At 37.3% G+C, this 15399-nt stretch overlaps 1 protein-coding gene across 3 annotated transcripts in view; it reads right to left on the bottom strand.

The window, feature by feature from the left end:
- The window catches only part of LOC129718361 (limbic system-associated membrane protein), a 966807-nt gene that overhangs the window by 171418 nt on the left and 779990 nt on the right, over positions 1–15399 (bottom strand). The window lies entirely within an intron of this gene.

The following is a 15399-nucleotide window of genomic DNA, read 5'->3' as shown; positions in this document are numbered from 1 at the left end:
ATGGTCCAACATTTGAAAATAAGAGTAAGAGAAAGAGAAGATATTAACTCTTCAATTAGACATGTCGATTTAATGGTGGTCGCATTTTTGCCTTATCATTGACAGTGCAAAAGAGGTATACCTTCTGCTAACACAGTAGAAAACTGTATCAACACTGAAAATTTTACGACTCTTGTTTTTTTGAATGCAGCGCTGCAGAACGCTAGTGTGTTGTCAAAATGAGGCAACTTTTCATTGAATGCATGTACTACTGGTGTTGCCCGCTACCGCACAGAGGCAACTTTTACTAAAGGAAGTGTCACTGTATCAACTGGTTCTGCCACTATCGATGCTGATAACCGCTGCAACTGCTACCGCTATCCGCTGCACCGCTGCTGCTGCTGCTGCTAAGTAAGGACTGCTGTCTAGAACTAATATGGGCAATTTCGGCTGAAACAGGTTTGTATATAGGCCTAATAGTACATTCCGAATTACTAGGTCTACAATTCTGTCGACCGTGCTTGGGAAAGCAATCATAAAACGATCAATTGAAATCTGCGTTTTTAACAAGAATTGATTAATTTCAGAAGTATAGTTGCTTGCCATATTTGGGTTCGATAATTTTTAAAGGTGTTCGGGTGTTGCATAAGGAAAAGATAATTCAGTACGTTCTGAGAGACATGGAGATGAAGTAAAATTTATAACTCTTCCATCATTCAAAATGAAGTGTAATCAATTTAAGAGAAAATATAAACTCTTTCAATTAGGCATTTAATTTATCCTGAAAAGGACAATTTGCTGTTTAATTCAAAATCGAATGAGATGCATGAGCATGAGCAGTTTCGGTTGAAACGGGCTCTTATATAGGCCATTCAGCACATTTCAAATTACTAGGTCTATAATTCTGTCGACCGTGCTTGGGAAGCAATCATATAACGACCAATTAGTGGTTGAATTTCGCGTTTCGACAAGGCTTGAAAATTCTCAATAGTACAATATTTCGAACAATAAAGCTACAATTTTCTGCATTTGGGAGGAATCTTAGAAGATTTTCCAATCGATTGCTGCAAGAACGAGGGAAATCCATCGAATACTAACCGATTTATGTAGCCGAACTTTCTGAGAGACGTAGTTCTACGTCAAAACTTTTTTAAATTTTCTTCTCTAAAAAAGCATACTTTAATGACAAAGTTTTTTTATGACTTTTACATCCCCCTTCACCCCTCTCTCGTAGCATTTGGTCACAAAATTGGATGGCACATACCCCCTACCCTCCCCACCGTACAAAGAGAAACCTGAAAAAAAAACTGTAACATATGTGGAAATAATTTTAAGTAGAAAAATATCTTAAAAAAACGATTTTTTTTTTATCACCGATACATCTATGACAGCATTTCATAGGATGTTGATAATCTTCTGCATTACAAAATTTATCTTTTGGTACGAGAAGAAAAGTTGTTTATACAACTCTATACGGCCCGTAACTGTATAAAACATAGAATAGAATTACCAAATCGGCAAAAATAAATAAATAATCCCTGCACTTCTGAATGTCACAGATGAAAAGATTTTTACAGCTCCTACTGCAAAGCTTTGTGCGATGTTTTAGTGTATTTGTAGTCTTCATTTTTTCTAAAATATTGGTCTTCGAAAAAAATGCTACGTCGATTTCAATCCAGCATCGAGCATTAGAGGTTCATTAAGCAGACAGTATGAGCAGTAGAGAGAGCGAAAAATAAGTGGACTAAAAATATGTTACAGCAGCGTGTGCTTGGCCGAGAGGTCGATGCAACCGGCCAAACAGTGAAAAAGTACGTGACGAACACACATGTCAGGAAGCGGCGGCACCGTCCACTGGTCTCGAAGCTGCAGGAAATGACGCAGCGGCAGCAGCTGAATAAAATGGTCAAGTCGATTTTCCCGGGAAAAACCCCGCGACGTGGTGGTGGTGATAGACGACGAGACCTATCTCACGCTGGATGGTAACGACTGGCAGGGCACACTATTCTAAGCCATCGTTGGAAGTATGCTTGGTTTTGCTCTTTGAATTAGGCTGTATTTTGTCAAGGAGGCAGATTTCGAACAAGTCATATAAAAAGTATTTGTAAAGATACTTTATCTCTGCAATTTTTCTAAACATTGAATTGTACTTATGGTAGTACAGCGTGAAAGTCAGGCTAAATGACAGTTCGCCCATATACCAACTGTCATTGTAGCGATTTAGAGCGATTTTTATTTTTCGTTTCAAAATCGAAGGATAATGATATCACATTTAAAAAAACACGTTCTGCTCAGATATGTACACGCTTTTAGCTGATATATAAAAATCAGACATCCGTGAGTAGCTAAACAACCCAATTTGTAGAATAAAATCAATTTGTGTGCAAAAAACTTACGTTCTTTGATACAAAATACAATTGCATAATTGAGCCCAATGTTCAGCCTTGAGGTACTTCATAATGATCCTGACTACTGTGACTGTCCAATTGAACTACTCGCGTTCTATCTTGCAGAGAGATTTAAATAAAATTTGAGCAGTTGCGATAACTCTGAAGTTAAAATGTTTCTACAGTTTTAACATGTCGTGTGGGAAACAATAATAAAACTAAGCAGTTTAAATTTTATAAACCTCTCTGGTTTGGATACAGCAGGTAACTTAACTTATTCATTAACTCTTTGACGACCTCCATTAAGTTTGCTTCCGTTGTGCCTTGTTAGCCGGAGATTTTGCTTGCGCTTTAATATTTGTGCCCAGTGTGGTTGTTTAAACACAATAGAGTTTAAACTTCATTAAGCAGACAATGTATGCAATAGGGAAAGCGAATCTTCGTCGAATCCCGTCGGGATTCGGTATATTTTTCGAAATCTGTATCTTATTTGCAGTTCGCTTTTTTTCGCTTTCCCTATTGCATACATTGTCTGTTTAATGAACTTGAATATTAACAGGCAAAAGTCGTTGTTAAAAATAGGAATTTAGATCGAAAAAAAAGAGTTTGAATATTTAGAAATAAAAGAATGTACATAATAGTTGGATGTTCAAGTTTATTCTATGGTGGCTTTTTGTCCATAGATTTATTTCGCGTTGTTTTCACTTTAGTATGACTCCTTAAGTTGTTACTGCAGTACATCAAGAAGAAAGAAACAACGCGCACTAATAAAAAGTAAAATTTTTGGTTCAACTGCCAATTGTTTGAGTTCATCCTAAGTATAAAGTTTGAATTGTATTTTACCATTGCACTAATAAATTAAATTGAATATTTAGTAGACTACAATATAAATGACGTTATGATTTTTATTTTGTTATCTCGCGGTGGCTGGATGCCCAGAGACCCTAAAATATCTTCCAATTATCAGTGGATTTTTACACTCATAATGATTTCAAAATGGTATATACATAAGTGGCACAATGAAAATATTTTTCTACTCTTTGGTATGATTTTATAGATTCTTCTCGCAATTTCAGTTGTTTTATGATGATTCTCGAGCAACATATGAGCATCCTCTACTAGAAAACAAGCATTATGTTTGATTTACTCTCTGCGATTGGGCCTTCATCTAATTACTATTAATCAGAATAAAAGAAAGATTGTAATGTGAATGCTATCGACTGTGACGTGTACCTATTATTGCTTGGATTTTCGGCTCATCAGTTTTTAAGCTGAATTAAACGAAGTACTGCTACTTTTTTCTCAACGTTTCGACTAAATATTTTGTCTTTTTCAAGAAGTTAAAACTTTTCGTTTTGTTTCCATTAGAAAGAAATTAGAAGATTAACAATTGACAATAAATAAGGTTTTTCGAGATAAACGAAAACAGACGACAGTTATCTATCTATTATATAGGAGACAATAGAAACAAAACGAAAAGCTTCAACTTCTTGAAAAAGCCAAAATATATTGTCGAAACGTGGAAGGAAAAGTAGCAGTACTTCGTTTAGTTCAGCTTAAAGACTAATGAGCCGAAAATCCAAGCAATAAAAAAAGGTTTTTATAATTTAGAGACCATTCGTTTTACCCCGCTCCGGAAAGGTGCACGTGCGTCATAACGCTTTCAAGGCTAAACGGAAATTTGTTTTCTACCTTTACCAAAAAAAAAAAAAACACATGACCAACATAGGTCAACAGTAGATTGCGGTAACGAAAATTACGTGACAACTCATGACGATCCGCAACAGCACTGTGATGCATTGCGTTCGGATTTGAATGTTTGTTGATCTGAATTTGAAATCATACATCTGCAACGCTGGTGGATTATTTTCCACCACAGCAGTGAATGTGGGGGAATTATAATTTTTTTCTTCAACGAATGGCCAGATTCTACTAGCCTTTGATACATATCATAACACACAGTAGCGAATTTTTTCTCTCTTTCCACTGGCTGCAATGACAGGGTTGATTAGATTGAAAGTTGAATCCCAACCAGTATAAACTGGGCTGTCGGTCTATACTGAATGCTTCAAGGGTTTACCTTTGATAAATTACCAACGAGCCTTTCCACGCTATTTTACGACCTGGGTTGATTTTGTTCGATTTCTAATAATGTTTATTGAAGGATAAGTAGTAATGAAATTAAAATTCATTACATAACCAGAAACGAAATTAAAAAAATACCGGAAACAAAAACATTGATAAATTGAAAAAAAATACAAAACTTCACATCATAGTGCATGGAATTACTCCAGCAAAAGAACATGGATTGATTTATTCAAAACACGTGCTTTCTCTAGACAGCACAAACGAAAACTAGGTAAAAGATTTGAAATGAGCTCCATCGGCCATAATGTATGAATTGGAAGACGGTGCACGTTTTGAATGGGTGAAAGTGAAACTGAAGCACGAGGAAGGAATACAAAGAAGTCTGGCAAAAATTGATCCTTGGACCGTTATGTGTACCTTTTACTTACGCACTTTGGGTGCGAACCGGGACCGGCACACCGGAACTGGTGTTCGATTGGCCTGCCTGTTTCGGGCGAAATTGTTTGAAGAGTTTCCGAGCAGTTTCGGAAATTGAATGAAATGCTGATGATACAGATTTTCGCTCGCAGTACTAAGGACTATGGAGTACTTTGTAACATTGGGGAAGCTAAGCGAATAATGTCTGAGGCTGAACCGGATGTCACTCGATCAAAATATAATAAAACGCAATCTACATATGAAAAGATGAATTGTATGATATAGAAAATATATTCGTTTTTCTAATGCGCCTTTACAATAAAGTAAATATTTATAGTTTATTTGTTTAATAAATTAATACAAGAACGATTTCTATGACATGTCCTTTTGAACCTTGAAAACTGCAACATTCAATCTTAACCTTACTTCAAAGTATTTGCTCTGAAAGCTCACGCACGCTGTTGCTGGAAGTGCTGACAACACTGGCGCATAACTTGATATCCCAGCAAACAATTTTGTTGGTTTACAGCTTGATAAGCTATTATTGAGTAGATTTCGGCTGAATTATAACTTAACAAGCCGTTATCTAACAAAATTGTTTTTTGGGATACGCAATTGAGCTAAAACTAGAAAAAAGCAAAATATGTTGTATCACAGCACTTTCTAGTTTCTCTCGGAAACTAGTCACAACCGTGATGGTTATAAGTGGATAAAAAACAGAAAACTATACAGAGTTTGAGTGGTTTCGGTGATTAGTAAGTACCGGTTTTTGTGAAAATATTCCAATGGTTGCCGGTGTAAAAACTGGATAAAAAATTTGCAATTCAGTAGATTGATTTGATTGATTTTGCGGTAAATTTGTTAGTACAATTTGATGTGGTTTGCTAACCTTCATAGTACAGCCACTTTCTGGACTAATCAAATAATAACTCAGCATCAATAGCCCATTCCCTTCATGATACACATTCATTCTGTTTGGCCTGTAAGGAAAATCTCACAAACTTTGAGTGGTGATGAAGACTTACTGACGTCTGAAGGCAGATGGTTTGCCAGAGGATAAAGAGTGAGAGCGAAGCTACATTACACGTGTTAACACGTTCCGGAAGCATCAACCGCTCTATTAACAAACAATCCGTCCTCGACGCGGAAGTTTTTCCAGTCCAAACTTCCTGGTCTGGCAGTAGTAGTCCGACTGATTGCCTGTAGGCCTGACTGACAGACTGACAGGCCATATTACAGAGGTCGAGCACCGGAGCCTCACAGGTTGTTGGCTCATGAAGGCTATATTTGCACGCTCCCGGAGACGGCAATAAAAACTTTCGAGATTGGCGCTGTAATCGTTTCTTAATAGGAATGTAATTTCAGCAAAATTGCTTTCACTTATTTACTCTCGCGCGACGCCCAGAGTCGCCCCCAATCTAATGTGTGTAGCCTGAGCTGAGCAGCAACAACTTTTGGAATTTACCGAACGTGACCGGTTTGTAAGACCACACAGTAAGGGAATCAGGCTGTTCGCCTGCACAAGTGATTGAAGGCTTGTTTGTCACAGGCGAACGGGATGGGAAAATGCTTCTGTTGATTGGATCGAGGTAAGTTTTGCCACAAATTCGACCGTCCAGCAGTGTTTCATGCATTCTGCAGTCTAGGTAGGGATTCAAGGCTGGGAAACTTTCAGCGTTTAATAATTAGCGCGATTACGCAATTGAGTACTCTAGCATTTGTGGAGTGGAAATAATGTATGACCTTTGATGGGGTTATTTCTCGGAGTCACGGAGAATCACGTAACGCAGCGACCAGGGAATGAGGAAATTTTTGATTCTGATAGAAAAATCCTTGTTATGTTTGCAGAAAAGGCCTTATCTATCCCCTCTCGAATGATAGTTTGAATTGAGTAATTCAACAAAGAAAATCAATACTTAGAGCAAATTTGATAAGGTAGATTTTAGCTTAGCTTAGTTCTGACTGTACAATAAATAATGGTTACTACTCCTGGATGGGTACGAGCCACTCAAGATGCAAAATAAATGAACTGAGAGAAAGAATGGGAGTAATAATTCGTTCTCAGTGCACATCATTCCAATAACAGTCAGATGCGGACAACTCGATATTTTTCCATTTTGAAATTATGATGTCAGACGATGTCAAATACAATTAACTATTTTATTTAACAATGACTTGTTTCAAAATTTCCGTGATAAAGGTAATATTAAATGTTAATTTTTCAATCCAATTTCTATTGGAACTATAAATTTCGAGTTGTGCCAGTGCCGTACGAAACCTACAATAATATTAGAATGTTAAAATGTAGTCTTTGCTTTGTTAGACATCAAGTATACTTATGCATCCGAAAAACACGGACTGGAGTTTTTTTTGACTTTGATAAGTGATATGACCATGATTTAATTAAATTAATGTAACGGTTTGGATATCATCATGTACATATAATGTGGAATTGATAAAAAAGAATTATAAGATTTAATAAGAAAAATTAGGGCATGTTAAGGAGATCTCGGTTGACTGCCTTCCATAGCTGACATTTTCGAATTTCCAACGTAGCAAACGTGAATAAATAATAAAAATGGATTCGGAAAACATATGGCAAGTGTCCGTTATTTTGTGTTCCCAAAAAAGTGATGAACTTTAATGAGACTAACTCATGACATCAATAGTTGTTGTTGTGCTCCTTTCTGCGGCTTAAAACATGAGTTGAAATAAGTTAATACAACAACGTTGCAGCGTTTGCACAGACGCACAGTGCATTGAGCTATAGACAATAGTCGTTTTTATTTTTTTTTATTTGGATGCACCAAGTACCCAGAAGTGTTCACAGATATCTCCTGGGTTGTGAACAAAAATTGGTAAGCTTTGGGAAGCATCACAAATACTAATACAAGCATAGCAAGCATCAGCGTCCAGAGGAATCATTAGTTCCACATTTCGGGCTAAATTGTCGCGCGTTTTCTAAACGTTGGTAAAACTTAATTACTTCATGTATTCCAATAAAATAAAATGGAAAATAACAATCAAGGCTAGTGCAATATATTTCATTGGTAGAGAGACTTGGTTTCGATTGCGTGTACGAATAATCGGTATGATGAGTAGGTGAAGGTATTAATCCTTGAAAAAACGCGAACTCAAACTTTCGTTAGCGTCTAAAAAAAAATTCCACCGAGTTCCTCTCTAAAACATATATCAAAGATTTGCTTGAAGTGTCCTCTACAGAATATATAAAAACTAGCTGCAACTTCCTGAAACTCTGCGAGATTTTTAATTTTTCGTATGTCAATGCCAATTGCTCGTGAACCGGCGGATTTTTGAGAACTGCAATGTAAGCAAAAGAACATCATGTGTATTTCGATATTTGACATCATCTCTACCAGAAAACACAGTAGAGCATGTTCAAAAAAAAAATTGCACAAGTTTTTTGCTGTATATTATTCGAATTGAACTCGAAATGGGAGAAATAGAATAAAAAAGTATTTCATGAAAAACATGAAATTTGGTTGGAGTCACCGCTTGCTCTTCCTCGATTCGGTGAGAATAATAATCATGAATGAAACCACATTTCTTCTCGTGGGCATCCTCAGAAACTTTTTTGAAAGCTGCTCACCAGAATTGAAAAACGGCGAGTTGAAGAGCTCGTTGAAAATAACTCCCCAGAATAACTAGTTTTTGCTGCTACCGTTTCGAACAACTATTCCAATTCGTCTGAAGATGACCTAAAACTTGACTTGATAACATAACATGCATCATGAAGAATTTTAAAATTGTTTATTACTCTGGTATTTAAATATATAGTAAATAATAAAAATAATACATAAAAGAATATTTAAAAGAATACCTGAAATAATCTTTTTTTTCGTTATAATTGCGCTTAAGTCACTTTTGCAATTATGTAAAAAAAAGTAAAACATAGAAACCGCGGTTTTCGTTACAATGTACAACTTTTACAAAGAGATTAACGGTTTCTGGTGAAGGACGAGTGCGTTTGGGATTGGGACAGTTTTGTGATTTAGTGAAACACATAAGACCCGCATGCATTTAGTAACTCTGAAGGTAACGAATAACTTTTCTTGTTACATCAACATGTTTTATCGACAAAATCGTGTAGTTTTAATTTTTGTCCCGTCTTACCCTACATTCAACGCACTGTGAGACGTGTCGCTTCTTTCTACAACCATTCACCGCATAAAGTCATCCAAACAGATTATCCACACGTTCACGCATCTATCACAATCACGAACGTTATTGAAAAAGTAAAAAAATCGGAGAACTACAGAAACAGATACGATCCTACACGGCTCTGGACCATTTTACGAGACGTTTCAGAATCCAATCTATCTTCTATCTATACCTATAAAAATGCAGTCCGGTCTGTCTGTCTGAACCATATAGGCTCGGAAACTATCGAACCGATCGACGTGAAAATTTGTATGTAGGAGCTTTAGGGGCCGAGAAAGGTTTCTATGATGGTTTGAAACCCCTCCCTCTTCTTGAAGGGAGGGGTTCTATACAAACGAAATGCAAATTTCTGCACATCTCAAAAACTAACCAAGCAAATGGTACGAAATTAGGCATGTGGATGTTTTTAGGAGAAACAAATATGCCTCTATTGGTTCGACACCCCTCCCTCTTCTTGAAGGGAGGGGTTCCATACAAATGAAACACAAATTTCTGCTTATCTAGAGAACTAACCAACTAAATGGAATCAAATTTGGCAGGTGAATGTTTTTAGGGATAACAAATATATCCATTATGGTTTGACACCTCTCTCTCTCTTCTATAAGGGAGGGGTCTCATACAAACGAAACTCAAATTTCGCACAGCTTGAGAACCAATCAAGCAAATATAACCAAATTTGGCAAGTGAATGTTTTTAGGCGTAACAAACATGTCAATAATATTTCGACACCCTTCCGACTTCTGACATATCTCCAAATACCATTTCGAAATTTAAGATGGCGACTTCCGGTTTCTGAAAAACAGCGGCAAATGATCAAATATCACCCAATATGGGTATTTCCGGAATTATTATAACGCACTGAAGCCACCAATCGACCTCAGACAACATTTTGAATTGTAAGATGGTGACTTCCGGTGTCTGGAAAACAGCCGAAAATGACCAAATACCACCCAATATGAGTGTTTCTTTAGCCAGAATGACGTTCAAAGGCCAAAAACTGTCCCATAATGCCATTTTGAAATCCAAGATGGCGACTTCCGGTTTCCGAAAAACAGCGGCAAATGACCAAATACCACCCAATGTGAGTGTTTCTTCAACCAGAATGACGCTCAGGGGGCAGAAATTGTCTTCAAATGCCATTTTAAAATCCAAGATGGCGATTTCTGAAAAATAGCCTGAAGTGACCAAAAACCACTCAATATGTGTATCACCGGATCCAGAATGATGCAAGGAGCTAAAAATTGACCTCAGACACCAGTTTGAATTGTATAATGGCAACTTCTGGGAAACAGCCGAAAATGACCGAATAGTACTACATATGGATATTTCCGTAATCGAAATGATGTATAGAAGCCAAGCATTGACCCTGGACACCTTTTTTAATTCAAAGATGACCACTTTAAGTTTCTAAAAAACAACGAAAATAACTGAAATGCATTCAATATATTTCCGGAATAGAGGTGATGTACAAAAGCCAAAAGTCGAGGATGTTGTCATTCCGATAAAACCAATCATTTCGAATGATATAAACAAATCGCAAAAAAAAATCAATGAATTAGAAATGTTCAAAATTATTAAATTGAACACTAAAATAGGCGAGACGAAGTTTGCCTGTTCAGCTAGTTTATTAATAAAATTTTAACAGAAAAACATTGCACTGCTGGCATAACGCACTTAAAAGCAACAGCAACCAGCAACATCAACAAACACCGTGTATCCTACTCTACCAGTTCAAAAATTTATCTATACACGTTTACCAGTGTATGTATGGGAAATGTCACTTATCTACATAAGCAAACACAAGAAGAATGAAGTTCGAAAATAACAGCAGGAAAAAACCCGATATCGCAATTTACACACGCGATATTTTCCTGTACTTTCAGTGCGGCGTAAAATAGGGCGTCGAATATTTTTCACTTGGTATGAGCTCGAAAATCAACACATAACAAAATCGAAAGAACAATTTTTACCGTAAGCCGGGCTGAGGATCAGCGGGGAAATTTTGATCACTCTACCTCTTTTTGTTTTGAATGTGTGATAAAAAAGTGCTCGTAGAGCTTGGGATTTATCGTAATCTTCACTGACTGTGTTTAGATATTTGTACATTGCCTCTATTTATGCATTTTTTTTTATTTTGTTCCCAGATTAGTTCTTCAGATAACAAAATATTATCACCACAACAATTTTCATAATTATTTTTGCATTTTTTTTTCTTTTTTTGTAATTTTTTTTTCTCAAAGGTATTTTCGAATCCCAATAATCTCAACAGCGTATTACATGTTTTTCTTCTTAATGACAACCCAAGACGTCAAGTAACATGCAATTTTGAACTAATGGATAAGGCAAATTCCACGTGGACTAGTTTCTGATGATTTTAGACCGGAGTATCGAAGAACGATGCTGGCCTAACAAGCCAGTCGTCGTAGGTTCGAGTCTCGGCTCGGGAGAGACTGTTAGTATCAGTAGGGTCGTAGCGTTAGCCCCGCAATTGTCCTGTACACTAAACAGTCGGCTGCGAAGTCTGTGTATGAATAGACAGAAGGTCAAGTTCCGAATCGGAATGTAGCACCCAAACTTTGCTTTGCTTTTTCCTTCTCCGTGGACAGTCGTTCATATATATTCCAAAAAAAATTTTATGAATCTTGGATATTCGCCAACATAAACTGTTCACGTGGTATGTGAATGGCCCCCAAATTGCTTCTCATATTTATAAACACATTTAAGTCATTTTAGACTCCGAATTCATCGAAACAGCGGAGTGATGATTGATAATTTTTTTCAAAGCATATTTAAAAACAGCATAATTGTTGCTAAACTATTAAAGTAGTTACTGGATCTTGTTCAATGCATACCAGTACTCATTTTAAAAATATCAAACAATTTTATATTCAATATACACTAAAGTCGCTCTTTACGCGGGGATACATGCCGCGTAAACAACCGCGTAAATTCCGGAATCCGCGTAAAAAAAACCCGCGTAAAAAAACGCGTAAAAAGCGACCTTAGTATTCTCAAAATATTCAAGATATAATCAAAAAAGTGATCAAAGTCACCCCAGTTTACGGTACTTATCTTACTGAATCCATTGAAATTGTTGCATATTCGAGCGCCTCTAGAGCCTACAGCAACACCAAAAACACTAGTTTCAGCAAAATAAAACTGATGAAAAAACACTTGAATTGTAAACTTTTACGAAGCAGACAATTCACCCGTGCTGACGATAGCCGTGCTGCCAGAGCCCCTCCAAATTTGGTGATCTAAGTTTTGACGCAAATGAAACAAACAGTTCAAAAGGTCTACAATACCCTTACCGTGCTCTCTATGGACAAAAGAAGGTTCTGAAAGCAGTGATTTTCGTAGCTTGGTAGACGAAGTTAACGGAGAGCTAATGTCAAAAAGCACCGCAATAGATATCCATAATTAAAAAAAACCTCTAGAATCCTAACTCTTATCAGGATTCTAGAGATTTTATCGACGGCAAACGGAATGTGCGACTTGAGAAAATTACCTCAAAGACTTTGACGCGCTCGAATTCTGTTTCTAGCAAAGCGCAGGTATTTGAAATGTATAGAAGTTAAGCGATCCTAGGTGACTTCCCTGCGCTAAAAGATAGGTAACCCCTAAAAGCAACGGCTAGACGACGTCAGTGGCTGATTGTTTCTCATCTATTAGGAGACAGAGATATAAAAGATCCATGCCCCAATATTTTCTAAGCACTTGAAAAAAACTCGTGCAATTAATAAAAAGATCTGGATTAAATAACAAGCAAAATACAGCCGTAGTACTTTGTCAGGACTTGCTCGTATAGCTTACTTGCTCGGGTTTTGGCAATCAGGTTCTGTTTCAGCGTCCTGCTGGGTTGTTTGCTGGCATGATACGACCGTAATCCTTCACGGATACAGATTCGACGAACTGTACTATGCGCTGCATTGAACCTTTTCGCCAAATCACGGAGGGAGACGATCAGAGTTATTCCGGACTGTCCTGATGACCTTCGCTCGTAGTTTCCGGTCCAATGTTCCACTTCTGCGTTTGGTTTGTATAGCGCCATCCACCGTCAAAGTGTCCCAGTCACGTATGAGTACGGTATTCACAGTCGATTTCGGTAGTTTGAGAGCCTTGGCGATCATTCCTCCTGACCATGTTGGGTTATCATCGTAAGTGTGCACAATTTTCTCTCGTCTTTCGCGTTATATCTTAGATAACTTTTCGACGCGTGTACCAATCCTAACGAAATTGTCACCACTAAGTAAGCAAACCCTCCAGATCAAAACGCTGTCATTAGTTTCTCGGTACGACAACTAGAGGCGCTGCAGTGAATAAAAGAAATACTTAGTGGAACAAGCCTTAAACCTTCCATTTGATATCGAGAGCACAAAACGAAAAGCACGTTGCAAAAATAAAAGAAAGAGTAAACTCTGAGTTGCCAGACATCTTTATGAATAAATGCGAGGCCATATGCACCCGATATTTGAACACTAGAACTGTGCCACTTTACTTATTCTTTTTTCTTCATCTATCACTTTACTTATTCTAATGTCAATGGAAAAATTGTAGATTATACGCTTAATCAAACTTTAGAGTGTGGTTAATTTTTCAAAAGTGCTCAAACCCCACACTCCGTGTGTGGTCGAAGTTCCCTCGTTTATCAAGGCTTTTGGGACGCAGAATGGTGGCTCTTCTTAGGAACGTATTTGTCAATAGCATGACGCAATACGTTGAAGAGAGATAAGGTGGCGTCCTTTGCGTTGACGGAGTCTACAGTCAAACCGGGCAACATCGAGATCACGGTGTAATTCGGCGTTTATAATAATGAACCAGTAAAAGTAAGGAAAAGTTTTCGCTGCAGGTTGCCGCGTTTTGGTTGCTCATAGAGCAGAGATTTTGGATGGTTTCAGACGGCGGTTGTAGAATGGATACTCGAATGATTCTAGTTCGAAAAGAACAACCCGTCGCGATATATATCGTTGCATCGGTGTATAAACAGATAAGTCGGTAGGCCCATCATTAAACTTAGCACTACTCGAAATAAAGCGAAGTGGAGTTGAAGGTTTGGCTTTTACCTTAGCAGCGAAGTTGGCCACTATTGAATTAAGCTTCGCAATTTTGGATGGCAGTAATTGATTCGGGAATATCAATGTTATTGTTGTCGTCACTGCACAAAATGCTTCGAAATTGACAATTGAAGAACGATGTGAAACAATCATCGCACATCCAGTATATATTCTCAACGTTGGACCGAAAAACTCTCAGAGGGAAGCCAGCTTGTGCGAATAACACATGGAAAGACTCATCACGGAATCCACGACAAATTGTGCGATCATTTTCGGAGACCACTTTCAGATAACATTTGCTTTCCTCATAAATCGCCTGTCGTTATTGTTTTTAGATAACAAGTGAGTAACTTTTCTAATCACCCAATCATTTATCGGCAAGAGTAAATTTCAGCAGAAGAAACTCCGAAATTCTCCATCGGACGTCGCTGCTAGCGGTACGGATAAAACTGGTCGTTGTGAATTACGCACTGCCGAGAGACAACGTGTATGAATCAGGGATACCAGATGTGCAGAATAGTCTGCTAAACGCTAACTTTTAGAGTCCGTGTGCAGATATTTGCATATTTTCTTCTTATATTTGCACAGATTTACCAAAACTGTATGCGTACTTTTGCCTACGCGAGCAAAATTTTTTCGACCCACGGATAGATTTTTTTCAGATTTCAAACAGATTTTTCCGGTTTTTAGAGCAGCTGCAGACATTTTTTAAAAACATCTGGCATCTCTGGTAAAGAGTAGAGCGGGTTTATGCGACAAAAACTATACCGATACATAATGTGGATATCAAGTCAAAATCAAGAAACTTCAGCAACAACAACAAAAACAATGTCGAAGTAATAGCGACTTAATTAACGATTTTAATCACTCTCGTAAGCACTAGTGACGTTTTCAAAACCTGGGATGAACGGGGAACAGCTTGCAGATATTTCACACAACACACCGAGATGAACTGAACTGTTAAATACGTACAAGATAACAAACATAACAGTGATGCCAAATTGCCTAAATGCAGTTACTTTACTCAATCAACATGGGCGCTCAAGCGAACATAACTTGAATCGTTTTCAATATCTTGATTTGAGCAATGTTTCATTCTGAATTTGAAGTTCAGAGGGGTTAAAACTTTTAAAAATATCAATGTTGAAACAACTGTCAAAAATGTCAGGAATATCAGGAGTATCAAATATGCCAATAAGGTAAACATTGTCAAAAATATTAAAACTATCATGAACGTAAAATAGTCCCAAAATGTTCCTATTACTATCTGAAATTTCAATTACATATATCAA

The sequence above is a fragment of the Wyeomyia smithii genome, chromosome 1 (genome assembly GCF_029784165.1).
Source record: "Wyeomyia smithii strain HCP4-BCI-WySm-NY-G18 chromosome 1, ASM2978416v1, whole genome shotgun sequence".
Classification (NCBI taxonomy): Eukaryota; Metazoa; Arthropoda; class Insecta; order Diptera; family Culicidae; genus Wyeomyia; species Wyeomyia smithii.
Note: the sequence above shows the minus strand (reverse complement) of the source record. Positions and strands in the feature narration are given on the sequence as shown.